General features: G+C 40.1%; 1 long non-coding RNA gene across 1 annotated transcript; it reads left to right on the forward strand.

Annotated features, from left to right (window-relative positions):
* The first annotated feature begins 4,004 nt into the window (after positions 1-4,004).
* Positions 4,005-8,724, forward strand: LOC138065998 (uncharacterized). Its single transcript, XR_011139105.1, has 3 exons — positions 4,005-4,298; positions 4,380-4,473; positions 6,308-8,724. It is a non-coding gene; the product is annotated as an uncharacterized lncRNA (long non-coding RNA).
* Positions 8,725-21,527: the final 12,803 nt, after the last annotated feature.

Raw genomic sequence — 21,527 nt, forward strand, 5'->3', positions numbered from 1 at the left:
CCCTCGCGGTGTTTCGCTGCACAAGCACAGACATCAGCTCGTTGCTGTTTACTGGAGAGATATATTCTAAAAATGGGCCTGAGCTGCAGAATGTGGGACAGGATTCTGCTCACACTATCCAAATTTGGGTTTGAATATGAGTAAATTAGTGCATTGCCATCCTCTGATAGGCAGCAAATGAAATGGTTTTTTTTTTTTCCGGTTCACCACAAAAAACGATAACAAGCAGCAAAGGCTAAGTGAAGAGAGAGAGAGAGGTGACATCATCTGTAGAAAAGTTTTACTTTTCTACACCTGAAGGGCTGTTTTGATTTCCAGTTGAATCTCAGGTAACTACTAAAGTGATGATAATGCATCAAGCGTGCAAACAGCATGTAGTGGAAGTATAAGTTGTTGTGCAGCAACAATGCACTGAACACACTATGCTGCCTTTCTGATATGTTTTCAGGGGTTTTTAGAAATCAAACAGCTTCCGGCCTAGCTTCGAAGACCTGAGACACCACTCAAGTAGTTCTGCATTTCTCATTCTCCATGGGAGCATGGCAGTGGCTGGGATTAAATGCGATACTGTGCATCTTCCCTTACTCTCACCCTCCCTACCCTGTCCCTTCCCCTAAACCCCATCTTTCCCCTTATGTGGTCTGGGAGACCTAGTGTTATGGAGCCAGTCAGTCCTGTGTGCTTTAAGTTTCCTGAAGACTGAAATCAGTATGTCATACTCTGTAGCCTGTCAACAGCCAACTTGGGAAAGAGAACCAAAGACTAGAGAGCCAAAACTGGGCTATTAGAACAATCAAAGCCAAGATTTGCTTCTCAGTTATAAAAAGCTGAAAGAAAACTGGCCAGGCCTGAACTTTTTCCTTTGCAATGCTGGAAGGCTGCTGCCCCCACCCAGCATCTGATGCTCAGTCAGTCAGACCATACACAAGTAAATCTGCATGAGACGATATTGCATGTATTGTTTAAAATGCCTCTGCCATCAGACAGGGAGAAGACTGCTGTCTACAGTAAGTATCCAGACTTGGGATAAATAGCCAATGATTTATGTTGCCTTTGTTTTTTGTTTTTTTTTTTTCGGTGGGGATTCTATTAAATATTTTTCTGAAATTCTGTGCTTGTGTAGAACTGAAAAAAGTGATATGTGTTCCTAAACACCAAATACAAGTTGTCAAGACACATCCTCAGAGACAGAGGGTCCTTTTTGTTGTTGCCCAAGAATTTCTTATTTAAAATGAAGTTCCCTGTAAAGATGAAAATACTATTTTTTAAAATGTACCAGTCCTGAGAATAAAGCAAGCAAAAGAGGAAATTAAAACAGTGACAAGGAAGGGAGGTCTGGCAAGTTGGCTTCCAACCAAATGACCTCTTGATAGATCAGTTGGGAGCCAGGAATGCATGAGATTACCAAGAACTGGAGAGATTTATAGTTCTTTGTTTGGTCTCTTGGTAAGTGTCTGTATATAATCAGTTGTATGATGGGCAATGGCAAGGGAAAATAGTGAGAAAAAAAAATCCAGAACCCCAAATATTTATTAAGATTCCATAAGCAGATATGAAAAGAAGGAGCTATTTACAGATTCAGAGCATCTGTTTATTTCACTTCAACAATAAACACCCTTACTAGGAGGAAATTTTGCTTAGTCCCCAAAATCTAGCTCTCTTAGGAGAAGCTATTTGCACACTGTAAATACAGCTCCAGTTGAATTCCACATGTGAAAGTAACACAGAAAACTCTCAGTCATGGGAACAGGCATTTGGGTTACTTTAATCACTACATAACCTTCCTCCGAGCTGACCACCTGCAGAGAGAAGGTCTCCACATGGACTGCATTAGCTGAGCACATCCATAGATTGTTCCAGACCTCTTCAGAAAATTTTAATTGTTGCAGTTTAATCTTCCAAACTTTGAATAAGTATTTCTATTTTCACTTCATCCAGGTGATGAAGAACATGACATCTGTGTTTTGTGTTCTCGAGATCAAATACTAATATTATGGTGTATTATATACCAAGGACATTACAGTGGAAAAGTAGATGGATTATATAGCCTAGTTTATGAAGCTCTTCACGATTACTAATTAGCATCATCAACTGGTTCATCAGTGTACTGATTGCTACACCCAAGCATATCCTGAAAGGACGACCTGTATGATGAATCCAGAAAAAGGGTGATCCAGGGGCCTTTACGGCAAGTAAACCTTGGTAAGTAACAAAGCACAGTTTTCTACCAGATTGCAATAGGCTTTTTACAAGCATGGGACCCTGGAATTTTGAAACACAAAAATTTTAAAGGACAATTAAGAAGGAGACCTTTAGACAAGGCAGAGGTTTTGCCAACAGCTTGTTTTTAAAACGTAATGTAATTATTTCCTTCTTTTCCATATGCATCCCATACATCATATGGGCATATAATACATTCACTGCATTAGTTCATTATTGCTGTGCATTTATTTTTTTTTAAGTAGTGAAGCTGCACTTTGCTCTGTATAAGATAAAAATAAATAAATAATCTTACATCCAAGGACAATATCATCCATAACAGCATAATGATGATGTCTGTAATGTATCATTTACTATTGTCTTTACGTACTATCTTATTCTCCTTTTATGTTAAACCAATGAATTATCTTCTTGTAGTAATTTATTCACTTGTCAAAACTGAATGTTAAGAAGCCCCAAGGTTTGCCTTAAACCTATAATAGCATTTAAAGGGCAAGTATTCAAAATTCAGCTTCAAGGTTTGAACCTTTTGTACAACCTTACAAGTGCTTTCTGAGCGTTGTCATTTTGTCCGTATGATTCTGATCTCATTTACATTCCTCACATTTCTACTTTGAGCAGGTTAGAGTTTGCACATGTGAGCTACTGCGTGCAACAGTTGCTTTGAAAGTATTTTGTGCATGCAAAATAGACATCTTTTGTTGAACATTCAGCTTTACAATAAGAGGAGGACCAATAAGATAGTAAGGGATTTGCAAACACAAATGTGTTGCCCCATACCTTGAGGAAAAATTTTCAAAAGCTGTCGTGAATTTCTAATATCTTAGGTTTTTGAGTGTCCTATCTGTAGCCTGGAGATCCTGACTCCTAAAAAGATGCTGAGGACCCCAAAAGGAGAGTATATTTTGAAAATATTATTATATAGGCACTGCATGACCTGATGATTTGGGCAGCCTAAGATATTATCTTCATGGATTCCTGAAGAATTATGACTGATAAGAAGGAAACCACTCATTTCTAAGGAATTTGAAAAAAGAAATGAAAAGGTCAAAGGATAGCGAAGGCCTTCCCAATGGGAAGAATGCAACCATAAATCTTCTTCGTGACCATAAAGCTCATCTTTAAGCTCAATTAAATAATTCAGAGCCAGAAATAAAATTAACTTCTTTATTTTCTGTCTGATACAGTGCACAACAGCACACTATATTTTTATCTAGCAAGGAGTCCATCAAATACAAATGTAACATGTATGACAATCTTTCTTTCTAGCTCTAGCATAGATGGTTATCCCTATAACAAATAAATAGGCAGGCTGAGAATCAAGAAAGGATAAGAAAAATGATAAGCAAAAGAAAAAAGAAAAAAAGGCCTAGTGCAAATGATCTTGTGAGACACTACTTGATCCAACTCTCCTTAAGACCTCATATCTCAAAATCACAGTGGGATAGCAGAGCCTAGGAGCACTTACGGAGGAATACAAATATGGATAACCACAACTCAAACTACCTGTTAAACACACAGTCATATAGTATTCTGTCATGCAGGTTCAGCGCAGTTTGGATCTTTTAGCTCTGCAATATACTCCAGTTCATCTGGAGCCAATCTTTTTTGGGTTCCTTGCAAACTTGGGCTGTCTTGAGCATTTTTATACCCTCCCCTCCCCAAAAAATCCTTACTTTTTATAGTAGTAGTTGGTTTCAGGAATAAAACTAAATAAAAAAGAACAGCTCCCCCCATTTTATAAACTTGGAAGTTTTAGCATTTGTTTTCATTCTGCACTGAAACATTTCTGTGAAGTAGTTTTATGTTGGACTTACTGTCTTTGGATCTGCCAATGTTGGCAAATCTGTCCTGATGGTACAGCATGGAGAATGCCAAAGTTAAAACTGTAGTGTGTCATTGCTCCCTTATATGCCTTTAAATGTTTCCCCTAGGCATTACAAGACTTCTTAGGGTTCTTATCACTAAAATCTTTACTATTTATTCCTACTGGTCTGCCAACACTGTAAGTGAGGAAAATGAGATGAAGATACTAGCATCTTTTGGAATCCTGCTGAGGGAATTGGACAAATGTGCAGGTAGGCAACCTGAGATCCCTTTTCTTGTAAACCAAGTCTGTAGGCTAACACAATCACCTCAACTCTTTCTCTGACTCCTAGGTGTCTGGAGATCTCATCACTTCCCAGAGATTATCACGGTGGGCGACAACACAGGCATACAGCTGAGACATTGGCCAGGACTCTGGAGAAGCAGGTTTGGTCCTTTGCTCTGCTACAGACTTGTGGGGTGCCCTTATATAGGGTTATTTAAAAGATTTTCAAAAAAAGTTTTCAAAGGCATGCCTGGAAATGTAGTGACAGAGAAAGGTATTCATCCGGGAATGCTTAGAATAAGTCAACTGGAGTCAAGATTATTAAATTCTCCTGCTGACAGTGACTTGCAATGCATAACTTGAGTTGAGTGAGTCACTTCTTTGTGGCCTCTGTTTATATTCTGGTAGTTAGAACGTGTAAGACTTTTATTAGGCACTTTTCATGGCGTTTAAAAAGTGAATTAGTGATAAATATATGTATACTTAATAACATTGAAGTAATATTTTCACCAAGCTGCAAAGATTGTATGGATAATTCAATCTATAGATTTACAAATAATTTATTCAGTTATTATTTTAACTAGTTTTACTAGATGAATGAATTAAATAGCTGGCAGTTTGCCTATCTCTTCATTGCCCTGCTACCTTCTCTCTCTTTTAACAGAGTTATTTTTCCTTTTGCCCTGATTGTGAATGTGGCATCCTTTCTACTTCACAGACATCCTCTCTGGACAAGTTAGGCAAGGGAGATGCTCAAGTGTGAGGTGATCTTTCAGGGCGATTCAAAGACATGTTTTGTTATATAATTTACTGAGTGTTCTCAGAGATATTGTTTCATTTCATAACTTCTCCAGGATTTTTGGCAATCTTCTTTCCTAGTACGATGGAGCAGATTTCTGAATGAGGCTGATGAGATTTGTAATATACCCTGAGTTAATTTAGACAGCAGGTTCTTCCCCTCAACAAAACTGTGGCCCATATACAAGTCAAATCTGCTTTTTTCCTTGGGCAATGATTTATTTCCCTCTTAAATTGGCTGGACCAGTTAGTTTTTTATTTTTATTAAGTCACACTATTCTTAAATGAAACTATTGATTTAAAGTCAGCTTAGTGAGGATTTAATTTGTTTTCAGGGGATTAGAGCAGGTAACATGGGATAATTTTACAATAAAGTGGAATAGAAGCATTCCTTCACATTACCCTCACCTTTTTTTCTTGCCAAGCTGCACAGACATTACAAATTTTCAAGTGAATTGTGGAAATACATTCATAAATCAGGCCTAATTCCTCTGCCTGCTTAAGGGCTATTCTAAAGAATATTTTCCTTTGACCTTGTCTGTGTTTGTCCTTCCATGGGCAGATGCATCTGATAATTCCACACAGACATGGATACACACAAAATATTTTCGTGTCCACAGTAGGAATTTTAAACAGGGGCATTTGTTGAAAAATACAAGACCAGACATGGCTTTTAATACTGTTGGTACAGAGTGCTTTTCAGACAGTTTGAAAATAGCACTATACTGTTCACAAACAGAGGGATAGTTATAGATATTTTTTGGCATGCCTCTATAACATATATAGTGGATATGATGGTTTTTTAATATAGGATGTTATTGTTAATCTATGCTCCATGTAACTCCCTGAAACCTCTTTCCTCTTCATCACTTTATTTTTCAGCCGAATCTACCACACAGGCAACCATTTCATGGATTTCACTTGCATATCTGTAGCCTGCTTTTGCTCCTATTGCGCTCAGTGACTTGAGTCGGGGGAGGCTGTACAGTCCAGTTAGTCCACAGTTACCCCCAGACCAGACACCCTCTTTTTGACCATTTCCTCTTTTTGATTGCTTTGCATGTTTTCATTTGCTGTCCTTTGCTTTGGATGCCACATCCTTACAAGGAAAGTATTAGAAAGCCCCTGTGCTCTAGCATCTTTCCCATGGCTCATACAGGTGGATAACCTTCTTCTTTGCTTTTAATTCATGTTCAGCATATCCTTGCTCCACCACGTTGTGGGAAAAAGAGTGTGCCTGGGCTTTGTGGCAGCACTGAGACCTGCTCTGAGACCCCCTCAGCTTCTTCATTTCTGTAAAGCCCTGTGAAGGGTCTGTCTGGTGGGACATGAAGGCTATACCTGCCCATTTCCACAGCTGATCTCTGGTAGTAGTGAGTGTGGGAAAAAAAAGTTCGTTTGTCCTTTCTGAGCAGAAATTGTCATAACATAACTTAGCTCCTAGGAATAATTGGTACAGCAACAGGTTGTGTTTTTGTTACTTTTGAATCTACCCAAACACCGCCAGTGGGGAAGTGCCACTTTGGTCCAAACAGAGGGTCTGCTTGGGAAAGCCTCAAAAGAAGGCATTGGAAAAACCTCTCGTCAGATAGACATATTATAAAAGGTATAGAAAGACATGTTGGTGCCTGTGTAGAAGATTTCCTCCTCTTTGCTTTCCCTGCATTCCTTGGGGAAGTGGAGGTGGATTTCTCTCCAATATTTATAAGGACAGCAGAAAGGAGAAAAGACAACTGGAGAACCCAGAGCAGTCACCTCGTTGCCAGAGAGGCCACAGCACTGCCTTCCCCGGGGCAAAACAGCTCCAGGCTGGGAAACCACGTGTCCTGCCCATGGCATAGCGTGATTTCCAGGTCTGCTTGGGCTTATTTGAAAAGGGGGGATCTCCCCTCCACCCGTCTCCTGCTATTTATTTTACCATGTCCTCCTGCAGGTGAATGCTTCCTTCGCTCTCTTCCTGTTATGGTCCTGCAGACTGCCTGGTTTTTGAGGGTATTTTTCTGTCTCTGCAACTTAACAGGGTTGGCTTCTGATTAGACTCTCTATTGTAGGTGTTGCTGATATAATTTGAGCAGGCACGCATGGGCTCAGCTCTACATATATTTCAAACCAGATGCACCTCAGTGGCTTTTTTTTCCCCTGCTATATAAATGTGAGATCATAAGTAGTAGAGAGAGAAGAAGGAGCTGTTTCTGGGAAGACAGAGGAAAAAAACCAGCACATATTCTCCATTGCCCTGAGTATAAGGACTGTGTTTTATTATTATTATTTATTTAATGGCCAAAAAATAAAAGCTTTGCACATACACTATACTCTACTATTTTATGAGATCCACATCTGGAATCCAGAGCATCTCAGGAATCAATCTATCAGGCCCTAGTCAATTATAATAGTGCACCTGGGGTGAAATTCTGGCTCCATTAAAGTCAGCTGGAATTTTGCCATTGAAATGCAAGGAGTGATGGCTGATGTAGACTACTCCATGTTAACTCTTGGGCAGAGTGAGATGGCCCATAAGCTGCCCATAGCTCCAGTTTTGGCTTAAAATTTGGTGAGGGGGCGAAGGGACCCAAACCTGTGGCTGTGTACACAATGAGAGAAAGTAAGAGTCATAATGAGGTCACAGTGATTGTACATTTGACCGTTACTGGAATAAATGGTCTAAGTGCTCATGAACTTTTTTCTTTGGTAGAAGCTTTTAGGATTAAATAGAAATAGTTTACTGTACCTCAGAGTGACCAGATATATTTGTGTGTGTGTGTGTGTGTGTGTGTCTAAGCCATCAAAAATCCTGCTTGTAAATGCCTATTTCCACCCTTTCTTTTCAAAGCTTTCAATTTTAAATGCATTTCCCACTGTAAATAGTATATCTCCATTACTTATCCATCGGTCAAATCAACTCGTTTCTGAAATCCAATTAAAAGGGTCTCATCGCCATAAATCTAAAAGAAAATTTTATTGTTACTTTGTAAATTGGAAGAATGAAAATTAAAATAGTGGCTCTGATGGAAAGAAATGGGTACTAAATCACAGTGATATTTTGCAGTTTATCTGTTCATTGCCATTTTTTTAAGGCTATTTTAGGATGGAAGGACGATGAAGTGACTTGTGCACTCTATATTAGTTTTATTTATTTTTTGGCTACTCCAAGTACTTTTCTAAATCTTTTTTATGGTTGTTTATCTAAGTTTCTCCCAAATGTTCCATCAATTGCTGTCCTTGTTCTTTTATTCCATATGTTAACTACTTCCTGTGCATGAAAGATAGTTTGCTTATATTCCTTTGGCTCTTGACCTATCCTTACCCTTGGCAGAGATGCTCTGTAATTTTGGGACTTTTTTGCTGAGCGTCAATTGAATTGTCTTAGTGTCAGATAAAAAGAAGAGAAAGGATACAAATGTGTCATTTAAGTTGTGAACTTGACTAAAGATGCAACAGATTTCATGAAACGGGTACAAGGTGGGGCAAAACCAGAGACTGAAACTGAAGTTCCTATGCTGTGACTACTCATGACAATTGAAAAGAATAAGTATGTTAAAAGGCATTTATTATCAGCTGCGGTGACTAGTGCTAAATAATAAAAATATTGCTGTCCTGAGAAAAACACAAAGCCAAATCTATGACTCATCTTTCAGATTTAGCAGGAGTTCTACTAGGGGGCCAAAAAAAAAAAGATCCATTTCAGTTTCATGTTGCTTCAGTACCGGGATTACAGGAGGCCAGACTAATTCTGTCTAATTTCAAACCCCACTCAAACATCATAACGTTGAAAGTTTTACTTCAGCTGAACTGTTATTACATTCTGCGTAGAAACGTCTGTGGAAAAAGAAGAGAAAAAGATCCACCGAAAACCCAGAATAAAAATGAAGTTACCAGCTGGCAGAGTGAAAATCATATATACTAGGAAGATTGTGTGTAAGGAGAAGAGATGAGGGTAGGGGATATTTAATGAAAAATAAATACAGCATATGTGCCATATACAGCATACATAGAAGAAGCACTTCAACCTGTTCAGGCTGAACATGTTAGCCGGAATACTGTACTTAATTACACTTTCATTTGAGTTGAATACAAACATTTGCGAGCATAGACATACGTATAGCATCTCTACACAGTAAAAACATGGTTTTAAATTAAATCTGGAAGGAAGATTTATATAACTAACTCTCTTTGGTTAAAACTAGTGCAGATCCATAGTAATAACTGACATAAAATTTGGTTATCTCTAGTTGCCGTGCCCCCTGAAAACAAAATCTTTGAGGGTGGTCAGATAGACCCCATGAGACCTCTCTGCTGGGATCCATATACCAAGAAAATCCCTATTGCCTTGAATGGAAGTGGTGCCTAAATAAGGGTTATTATCTGGCGCCTAATGAGGAGAGTGTTGAAACCTAGGTTGTTGCCAGCTCTCAGCGTTGCAAGCGAAATCTACGTTTCCCTTCCCTTCAAAGGTCCCCCCCACCAGGTGAGGTTTTTTTTCCCCTTCCTTTGCTCTGAAGATTAAACGTAACAAAAGATGTTTTCTGTAACGCAAGGTATGCAGCACAGTTTTGCCTTCTCTCTAGCTGATGTACTAATGTGTAACTGTAGGCTTTAATTTTACTTTACATTAATCAAAGAACAATAAAGGCCATAAAAACCCCACTAAAAAGCATTTCAAGCTAAGATCCAAAGCTATATGCCGTGGGATTTTGCCCATTGTCTTGTTTAGTCCCCCTGTAAAAAGAGCTAGATAGCACGAGAAAGAAAGAAAAATTGAGCCCATGTTTTTTGCATAGAGATGGAGAAAACACATAATAAATTAGGGGGAGGGAGGAGTGAAATAAAGGCCAGAGGTAAACGACGTTTAATTGTGTGAGCTGCTCTTCCTCTTGTGGTTCCTGCCAGCTGCTGCTGCTATTGCTACCTTCCTGTTTTAAGATGAAAGCAATGATGGTAGACACGTGCAGACACACAAAAGAACCTATTTGGACTGGTGTGTCAGCTCATCTTTATCAAATGTTGCACAGGTATATTTTGTTGCCATGCTTCATTACCCCAGAATGGCGTGCCTGAAATGTTTGTCTCTTCTGTAAACCCAATAGCTTTCCCAGCGAGTCACATTTGACAGAGCAATAGACAGGTATTTGCTTGCTGGCATCCGTTTGTAAAGCCTGGGCAATTATATACATATTATCCATATACACCTACATGTGTGCATATATATATATATGTATATATGTATATATACAGGAGAATATGTATATATTTACATGCACACACATAGAGCAAGAGAGAGAGATGTAGCATTATTACTATTCACATATATAGAGACTAGATATATATGTGTATATATGGACTGTAAAAGATACGTGATACAAAATTGTATGCATATATAGGATAAAATTAAAGTGAAATGAAATAAAAGTTGTCCAAAATTAATAAAATAAAAGAGAAAGTAGGATTTTAATATAAATTTTCTAATCAAATAAAGAAAGAAACTTCAGTCGGGAATATACATTGAAAAAGATAGATGGATATTCTTCTACAAGTATTTCATTTGTAGGGTTTATCACTGGGGAAAAACGAAATATGAGACACAGATCACTTTAGTCTGGAACTAATGTTAACAGTAGCCCAGTTCAAGGGAAGGGGGAAATGAGAGTCAGAGGAGGAATAAAATGCAGCTTTTTTTTTTCCCTGAGAAAAAGGCATTATTTGGAGGAAAAAGCTATGAGGGGAAAAATCGGCCCCAGTATGGGCTTCGGGGGCCTTCTTACACAAACAGCCAGGCACGAAGGATTTGTAGGCACATCTGCAGAGGGAGAGGAAGATTCAATAACGGTACGACTACCTTCACTAGTTTTAAACTAATTCACATGTTAGTGCTTGCTATATTACTTAAATATATCAGATTGTTCACCTGTAACACGGTGATAACATTTGCCTCCCTTACAGGGAGCGTGAAGCTGTGGGCCTGCCTGCTCCTCACTGACACTGGGGCTCTCCTTCACACCGCTCCAGCTTGAGCCTTAATTGCGGATGTGTGCGCAGCAAAACGCAGGTGTGATTACAGCCGAGGAGGAATTACTATGCAGCTCAGCGCTCTCTTTGCGGTGGAGAGCAAGCTGCAAACCTGGGAATCGGGAGGCTGGTGCTGCCTCCCGTGCTGTCGAGGGGAGAGGCCTAATGGCGCGGAGGCAGAAGGAGCCTGCGTGCTGCAGACCTGTAACCACACAGCCGTACAGGGTGGTTACATCGCAGCGCGGCAACGGCACTCAAACTACTTGATGGATACTATTTTCATTATTATTACTTTAATACGCCACTGCGGACACGCCGCTCTGTATTGTAAAAAGTAACACAAACAGAACACAGGCCTCATACGTGCGATTACAGCCACAGCAGCTCAAAAAGAGGACAATTAGTGGTGTGCATTCCCCAGAAAGCCATCCACTGAGGTCAGGGTTCGGGAGTAACGTTTCCTTTATCCTCTCTCCTCCTCGAAAACCTTAGCGTTAGCAGCACCAAATCATCTACAGAGCACTCTAACTAAAAGGAGAACATTATGGGTAAGTAACAGACGATATAATTGCTTAAAAAAAAAAGAGTTTAGACAGAAAAACCGGGTTTCTAAAATCTGGTTGTGTTTGGCTTTTGGTTTTGTCTGCTTTGCTGCATACTCTTGGTGTTTTGGGACTTTTTTTGTTGGTGTCTAAAGCTAAGAAACAGCATATTTCATAGAATGCTGCCTTGATTTGTTGCCAAAAATTAAAAGATGAATTTGCAAAAATTCAAATCTGCTAAAATTATGATAAGTGTCTGCTGACAAGGAGGTAAGAAAGAAAAATGATGGGGACTTCCAAATTTGAAATGAATCTTTTTGCCGTATTGAAAGCACTTATGGAGCTAACTCCTACCCCATTGCGTATGCCCTCGAAATGATCGACTCGCACTGGAAGTCACTGAGACAGGACGTGAGATGCCCTGGCCGTGTGTGAATGGAAAGAAGGCCAGAAACGCTAGCGCTTCTGTAACTCTGCCACATTTCCAGCCCATTTGAGCAGACAGTAGTAATTTGGTTGAGGTTTGGCTCAGGGTTTTCAGGGCAGGCAGACGGTGATCCCTCTCTGCTCTCCAACAGCCGCATTACCATCCTTATTCAGAAACATGTGGATAAGGTGCTATCTGTTACTAATGACTGTTAAGCTGTTGCTGCCTTTCTTTTTGTAGTCAGTACCCCGGGGCTTACAAGTGTGAGCAAGGTGGTTCAATTTGCAGCTGGATTTGGTATATGAGACCCCTAACAGCTGGGGATAGATCTCCCTTTTTTGCACGTGTCCAGAGAAAGGATATTGCAGTTCTTGGGTAACATTTGCCGCAAATGCATTGCTTGCTGTGCTTGTAAGTTAGCTCAGTCATATGCTTCTCCTGTCTCTTGTCACTGCAAGCAAGCTTTTCGGGACACGCCGTCACTCCTAGTCACCTTGCTCCTAGCACAAGGACTGATCCTGGTGGTGCTGCTGGGACGTTACCATGCTTTACATGATTAGTAGTAGTCCGATATAGCTGAGAAACTTGCAATGCCACTGACCGCTGTGATGTTTGGTATCACCTCAGGAACTGTTTCATACCAGTTCTAGGTTCAGGAAAGGTGCTATATTTTCTACTGCAGATAATCCGCAGCCCTTTCAGATTGCTGTTGTTTGTAAATTAGTCCTCAAACAACCTGCACAAAATCAGAAGGGGTGGGGGGATATTGGATGGGGAGGGAGGAATTATGTGGCTCAGGGGTGGGAGAAGCTGCTGACGAGAGGAAATAGGTTATGTAGATGTGAGTTTTGGGTTAAAATTCAGCTTGTAGTGTGCACAGTGGGAATTTTCTTAACTGATAATCCTTGGGCTATACGTGTGCCTATTTTTTCATTTGGGGAGGATTTTAAAAGTGAACAGTAATTAAAACAATGGAGTCAAAGGCAGGTGAGCAGGGAATCTGTAGGTGCCTAGGAGCTTGTTGGTCCAGTGTATAACACTGGTGGGGTGAGCTGTATTTTACTTTTAAATTACATTACCTATATATTCCCTTCCCCCCTCGTCCCCCAAGTCATTTCTCTTGTGGTCAGATTTTCAATGAACCTGGTGGAAATTGCTGTGAGACTGTTCCTAGGCATAGCTAATGGTAGAATCGAGGCTGTATTTGGTTAGCCATCAGCCCTGTGTCTGACCTCCGTGCATGTGTGCATCTAACACAAAATATGTGCGTTGATAAGTAGTATTTCATGAAAGAGTTTTTTACTCAGATTATTATTTAGGCTTGGACATCTGTATGTGGACTGAAAACCAGCAGAGCAAAACAAAGTAATTCTAAAAGGTATATGACAGCGTAAACCTGGTGTGAGGGAACCTGCTGGGACAGTCTTGGTGAAATCAGATTGGGGGAAATAAGAGTTGACCTGTTACCTAGAGGAAAGAAGCCAATTTAAAATAAAACTGTGATATGTTACTGTGTTAAGAATGCTATTTTAACTCATGGAGCTTACTTATTTTAATCTGAAGGCTTGGAAGTCTTAGAAAATTGTGTAGAGTCATTCTGGTCTCTCTGGTTTTGCTCTGGTATTTTTGATTTTTTTAGTTTTTCTTTTTTTAGTAAGACAACGTAGGTTGTGTGAGCTCCAAGAGAATGAAGTACCAGGAAGGAGGCAGAAAATAGTGTCTGTTATTTCATGTAGCCAGAGAAAGAAGCAACACCTTGGAGGTGAATGATAGATATTATTATAAGAGAGTTGTAGCTTAGGGCAGGTGAGTGGTGTGTTAATGAGGAGCCACCTTCTGCTTTCTGACAGATGACTGTCATTGTTCAAATGCTGCCATCAGATTGATTAATAACTGGGTCATCCTGCCCTGCAGTTGGAGTAAACTGTCTTCATTCTTCTGCTGATTTCTCTAATCTGCTAACCTGAGGATGACCCAATAGAGGTGGAGCTGAGATTAGCATTTCATTTCTTGTGGAACAACAAGAAAAGATTCAAAAAAGGGGGGAAAAAGCCCACTAACCAGAAACTCTAAGAATGTCTGTGCCCCCCGTAGAATCCCAAACCTACGCAGCTTGTGCAAGAGCAAAAACGCTAGTCTTATGAATAGGCAGTTCAGGTATTTGAGATGTTTATATTTTTTTAATAAAGATTTAAACTGGTTGTGTTCATTTCTGCCGTGTCAGCTTAACCTAAATGGAAAGATGCATAGGGTCTCTTCAGAACACACAAAGGAACGTAAGGACCTGCCTATTGAGGGGCAGGGAAATGAGCTGATATGAAAATGCTTGCTTTGCCTTAATGTCTCTTAATGTTCACTGAATTCACTATTAAAAGACCAAATAGTAAACAGCGTGCTTTGACAAGTGAAATACTGGCGTATTATCCCAGATGACTGTTATTATGTGGAAAGAATGGCAATTCCCCTTCAAGATTTGTGTAATTTTCTCTCCTTTCTTGATTTAAATTCTTCTGAAAGCAATGGCATGGTGAATTTACCTTTCTCCTTGTCGTATGTTGGCAAGGTGTGATGGCCCTCATCTGTTTCAGGAGCACAGAGCACACTATAATACTCAACTTGAGCCAGAGGGATCCTCATAACTAATTAGGATTCAGTTTTCAGACTTTTTGGAACAGTGCTATGGCCAAAAGTTACGTGAAAATATCCTTCAAATGGCTTATGAAATTGGCTCATTTCTGGCACTCTTTTAAAATTACTGATCCTTCTATTACAGAGACCAAATCCTCAATTGAAGACTTTTTTTTAATTTAAATGCAACATTTATACTGTTTTACAGGAGTACCCTTTTATTCTTTCTAGCTTCCTGAAGGACAAGGTTCCCCCCTTCCTTCCCTCCCCTTCCCGAATTAGTCATTACTTACAAAAGCAACCAAGCCTTTCTATCCTGGGACTCCACTGCAGAGCAGAAATCTCTTATGGGATTTAGCTGATCAGGTGCACAGACCTAGAAATGCTACCCCTTGGTCATGTGTACTCTGTGTATATATAGATACATTTTGCAGAGTACTTTTTAGCTGAATTAAAGCATTAGGCCACTTCTGAACTAGTATAGAGGATAACCTTCCCTTTCTAACTGAGGCTTATGTTTTCACATAGAAGCAAAGAGAAGCCAAAGTCAGTAATTATCAGCTTCAAATCTCCACACCACAAGTCTGAATCATGATTTGCGTTTTAAACACTCTCAGCCTTGCAGCATGGAAGATTGCTTTATGCTCACAAAATACATAACTAGGTGCTAGAACAAAACAAAACCCAGTAGAAAAAGAAATAAGAGGTTTCTTCAAGGAAAAATGTAGCCAGCTGCTTATTTTTAATACCTAATATCAGTAGCATCACAGCTCAAGTCCTTTCTTTTGTGTGAAGTCATTTTTGAACACTTATCTCTGTCTGCAGAATGTTACTTAAAACAAGAGAGGAAACTGTGATGCAGGTCAGTCCATAATAATTAAGGTTTTTTCAGCAATGAAGATTCAAAATAGAGATATTGTGTCAGTTCCCCTTTACCCAAAGCTGCACGCTTGTAATGTGTTCATCACTTCCTGTGCAATCTATACAATCTGGTACTATATTCAGTGGTGGGAAAGCCCTTCATGTCTCCTCCACAAGTTTCAGTAAACTGGTGTTAGTTTCCAAGTAAGTTCAACTTGGAAACGTTAGGTCTGTCCTTTGAAGAACAAATGGGTGAAAAATATCAGGTAGGTATTGCTGTCCTGGTAGGTATGCAAAGCAATGAGCTCTGAATCACTTTCAGTTTGGATAAGAGAGTAACTAAGAGGTTGTTTTGCTATTATAAGGATAATATTTAGTATAGGCCTCATAGGCAAGTGGCTGCCTCTGGAGTCCAGGAATTAGCACATTATCAGCAGGCACATTTGTGAGGGTAACTTGGGGTTTGGTGAGTTAAAGCGAGCTACTTTCAAGCCCCTTGAAGTAACTGCTATGGAGATTCTCCATTTAGCTAAAGCACACTGTTAAATCAATTCAGCTACATAGTGCTATGTTTGGGTAACATTAAAGGTTGGCTTTAGACCCATAAAAGCCAGGAAATTCAGGGTTAAGGCTGAAAATCCTGGCTGCAGCTCTGGTCTCAGCTCATGGCATTATGCCAAAATAATAACAATAATGCAAAAAAAAATTATATTAAGGCTGCAGTGGCATACTAGATTCCAGCCTCCACTATGGCCTCTTTCCTTTACAGCACTCTTTCTTCACTCACTTTTCTTTACTCTCTTCCGTTACAGCAAACACTTCTCAGCTACTCTATTTCAGATACCTGAGGTAAACTGATATTTTTCTGTATGCAGAAGTGGTGATATCACACTAATGTAATAGCTGTGAAATGGCAAATGTTGTCTTTTCAGCAATGCCCACTAAAAGGTCCTTAAGATTCCTATCTCTGGACTTGTACTGACAAACTGGTGTGCTGTTGTATTTGAAAACTGCTTTTTTATGTTCTCTAGTTGAACACCTTTTACTTAAATCATAACTTGCAAAGAAAGAAGAACGTCTATGAGTTCCAGAAGGCAAGAGAGAAAAGAGAAATTTTCAGGGAAAAAACTGAGTTCCAGGCTGTGGGAAGTAGAAGTCTCTTCTGGTCCCAGTAGTGGGACACAGAGTAAAGGAGGAGTGGGAAGTTAGGACTAGGTGAGCTTTGTATGAGCTGAGGTATAGGCTGCAGGGAGTTCGTAAAGAGAAACTAGAGTAACCCTGAACCCTATTTACATCAGTGGCAGAATTACTGTTGACTTCCAGTGGGTCAAAATTTCAGCTGCAGGCCCCCAAGTTCAAAAAAAAGGCGGTCAGTGTGGTTTTCATCTGTAGGCAGTCTTGTGGTCTCTCTCGGTTATTTTAGCTCCCTTTACTGTGAAGATTTTTCAAAGTATGGAAGAGAAACTTAACATGTGATTTATTCAGCATATCTTGCAAGTTGTTTTGTTAAACTTCACAGTTCTTATACAGGCATTGAAAGCATTTGCAAAAATGGTGGAAAATGGTGGACAGCGTGTGGAATCTGAGCTGCATATTGGAGTCTCTTGTAGTCACCAGCTATGTATTTGTTGCTGATTTCATAAGGAAATTGATTTGGCATATTTAAAGTTGTTTCTTTACTTTATAGGTAATGGACTATTCCCATAGCTCTGTTATAAAATAGTGCATATATATGTAGATCTCTATATATCTCACAGATTTACAGCTCTGATGTTTCACTAGGGATACACTTAATGTGGTATAAGTCTCTGGATATGACAATTAAATTCACATGACCCACAGACTACCTCACAACCCAAAATTGCCCTTTACATATTACAAGAGAATCGTGATTACCCTCTAATCACTTATTAAATCTTTTACATAGAAATTTTGTCTTTCCAGAGCCTAAAAAATGGAAGGAAAATCTGGTGTTCATAAGAAAAAACAGTAATGCCGCAGTGCCCATTATCTGCACTTCTGTTAAGTGTGCTCAGAAGGCCAATATTACATGTTTCTTCTCCATCAAAACTTATAGAAACGTAAGAATCTTTTGTTCAGAAGTATCTTATATGCCTAAGTATTTAAGTAACTTTGGAATGCATCATTTGAAGTGGTGAATAATATTGCACTGATTTAGCAAGTAATTAGCATGTTTGTTATGTGTATTGGTGTCTTGCGCCGGATAACTGGGAGTCTCAGTCCCAACGCTGACAACAGTCATCTTCCTTTTGTTGAACTAGTAATAGCATGTGGATGAGCAGCTGTGTAGTCTATCTTCTAAATTTATTGTTACTTTGCAGTTTGGGAGAGCACAACTTCTGGAGGAATTCTAAGTCTTACCTAGTTTCAGACTTGTTACAATATTTTCTGTTATTTCATAAGCTGCAAGTGCAGCAGCATAGTGTTTTTTGCATCAGACTTGAAATATCCAGAGTCCCTGAAACTGTAGGTTTGAGGCTTGGCTGAGTCAACTAACGTTTCATTTTGCTGAAGCAGATAAATGCACTTTCATTTAATTTACTGTGGGAAAGTCTTTAAAAGCTAGGTCCCATGGCACTTTTGGTGGTAGCAGATTTCTGCACCTGGGTTTTTGGTCAAGGTTACTGTGCACTAGCCGTCCCCTTGACTGCAATTCTTCATCCCAGAGGTGACGGAATTTCAGTGATGGGTGAAGTGATTTTTCTGCTTTGACTTAGGATCTCTTTGGACATAAAGCCTAAAATAAATGTAAGATATAATTAAACACATAGCGCAGGATTTTAGATTAATAGGAGAAGGGATAGAGAACTAGACTCTTTCAGCTGAACTTACAAAGGAAATATATTAAGCTGCATTTGCTTTCTTCCTTTCTATGTGTTACTGTTTTTGGAATGAAAAGGATTGTTATTTTTCTATGACACAAGTGAACTATCCTTGATGCAGCAGGTCTTAAAATTAGTAGGAAGATCTCTTCATCTCGTGGTATGCAAATGAAATCCTTCTGTTGTCCTGACCATCTCAGGATGAACTATGATGGGCTTCAATTTCCCAGAATATGCAATTTGTGACTAAATGAAGGGCATCACCTGTGCTCCAAAGGCCAAATTGACATATACTAGCAAGGTGTGTGAGGTAGGCCATTAAATCTCTCACCAATCTACAGGCTTCCATTTCATCTTTTAACTGCAGCTTAGATCTTTTTTTTTTCCTCTGCTTTTGTATGTGTATCTGTAAGTCCACAGCCTTTGCAAACAGCAATGGGTGAGAAGCTTTAGCGCTAAATATTAAAGGCAAAAATGCCAGCGCTCACTGGGTGAAACTGCTCTGCTCTGCAGGCTTGTTTGGGGCTGAGCCAAGCTGTGAAATTTGCGTATGATTTTTGAGTCTTCTCACAACTAGAGCGGAGGTGTGGTGTGGTGAATAAGCCTGCAACTCGGAAGCACTTCTTGCCCTTCTGTGAACTACCTGTGTTACGTTGGGTAAATTGCCTAGAGAACTATGCCTCAGCTTCCTACTCAGAAGCAAGGGCTGGAATAGCACTGCCTTAGTCTACAGAGGTGCAGAAAGCCACACTAAATATATTTAGCCTTTAGGCTGTGATGAGGAGAGACAAATGAAAGCCTATATTTAGAAGTCTTAATGCTAATGTGACTAAGATTAACCTCAGATTTTGTCTGAGGTTTTAGCTGGGATCAGCTACAGCTGCAGCACCTGAATCCCAGTTTCACTGGGGTTAAGGAATTACAGGAATCAAACCTGCCCCCTACTCTCAGGCGGAAACTTTTTCATTGAGCTGACCCAGGCTATTCCAGGCTGGCCCCTCTGTTGCTCTGATTTTGTGCTGAGGAGGATGTTCTAGCGGTGCAAAGCTGGAAAGAAAAATTCAGTGTCAAACCAGGTTGTGCTTGCTCCTACGCAGTTGTGCTCATGGGATATCAGGATCTCCAAGGGCAGTCAATATTTCAAAACAGTGCTAAAAACACATATTTCACACGGATACCATTATTATTAACAGCAAATATGAGGAGTGAGAACAAGGGAGGGGCAATGAGCACGCAACCCCGCTCTTACTCCCCTGCTGAAACTTTTCTTGTTCTTGAACCTGAATTCAACTTGAAGCATTATATTGTAGCCTTTTGAATTTAACCCCCCAAAATTCCTAATGCTGGTTCACAGTAATGATTCAAATAAAACCAGTCATCCTTTAGCTGGAACCTGTTCAGCACAAAGTCCATTTGTGCCTGTCAGAGTCGGCAGGGCAGCATCAGATCCCTGCATGGTCCTTGCCACATGCTTACCAACACACCTGGTATGTGTCCTGACTTCTCTGTGGCCATGCTCTGCAAGTGTCTGTGGGGTCATGGAGATTTTTCTTACCTGCCCATGAGAGGCTGTAACTAGACTGCTGCTGGTAAGGGAGTGTTGGCAGTCTCTCTGATTTCTTTCCTCCTGTAGAGGAGAAGAAAAGAAAGAACTTCTCATGGTGGAGAACAGTATATCTATATCTAAATCTATATATTTATATATACATACATACATACATACATATATATATAATGTTCTCCCTCACCCCCTAAAACTTGTCCTGTATAGGCTCGGTTTTACTGTTACTTGTCCTGGTCAGGTTCCCCTAACAGTAGCCCTGTTAGTGCCCCATCCCATTTCCCACCTGCCCGCTGCATCACAGACACCATTGCACTGCCAACTCCACTTCTTAGGAGAATATATGGAGCCCAGGCCATCAAGCAGGATGGGTTCAGATATTCTTCCTGGCAGAAGCCCACAGCTCTCAGCCCACCCTTATCCTGTGTACTTTCTATTGTAAACTGATTTGGTTTGCCAGGGTGGTTAACAGACTGGTTTTGAGCTGAACCAGTACAGAATAGGGACATTTAAGACACAGCTCAGCCTGAACCCCCAAAATCAAACCTCTTTGTGCTCCTTGGTTTTCGTAGCCAGGACATTGGTATTGGATGTGTCACGTTGTGGGGCTGGGGATAGACAGGGGCAAGTGGCTGGAACGGTTTCTGCCCCAAAGATCTTGCAACCTAAACCCACTGTTTTGTAATGTACAAAACCCTCCCCTGAATTTTAAAGCATTAGTATACACATGAACCTCGTCTGGCCATCCAAATTCCTTAGTACAGGACCCTATAATATCAGGAAATACTCTGTTTATCCTCCCTCACATGTGGGGAAGGTGAAACAGGAAGAAAGCAAGGTCAGAGCCATGTGGGAAGGCTGTGCGAGAAGATGCTAGCATTACCACTAATGCTTTCTTCTCTGCTGAATGTTGGCCACGCTCCTAGGAGCTCATCAGAGGTTTATCTCAGCTTGGTGCTTGTCCGACTGGGTGCAGTGTGTGGCCAGCGTACCCTGTCTATGGGTGCCTTACTGCAGCTCGCAGCAGCAGCTGACAGCAAGCTATCGGTTGTGGGATCCGGGCTTGTGTTGTACCCAAATGCAGCATAAGTTCATCTGCAAGAATCAAGCAGGAATATTCCAGCATTGGCACCAGTTACTGACAGGCTTTCTGTAAAGAGATTTTTCCCACCTGCATGTTATAAAACCATAGTAAATGGAAACTGTAATCTCTCGACATTAAACAAATGAGGAAGCTGCATTCTGAAACTCATAAGTCACCAGCAGCCTTTACCAAATAATAACAATTGCATTGCTGATGGCCCTGTCTCTTGCTGTTAGCACACTGAATGACAGCAAGTAGTGTGTGCTAGCGAGAATATCTCATTTGCTCCAAGTACTGCAAGCATTCCTGCAAATCCACAGAGGCTCTTGATAATCTTTTGCAGGTGGTCAGATTTTAAATATTAGAAAAAAGTGAAGTAACATATTAAAACAGGAAGATAAGCATTTCCTCTGTTTGTTTTCTATTCCTTTACTAAAGTAATATATCTTATTTGTGTCACCTATTAGC

Source organism: Struthio camelus, chromosome 2 (assembly GCF_040807025.1).
Source record: "Struthio camelus isolate bStrCam1 chromosome 2, bStrCam1.hap1, whole genome shotgun sequence".
In the NCBI taxonomy this organism is placed as follows: Eukaryota; Metazoa; Chordata; class Aves; order Struthioniformes; family Struthionidae; genus Struthio; species Struthio camelus.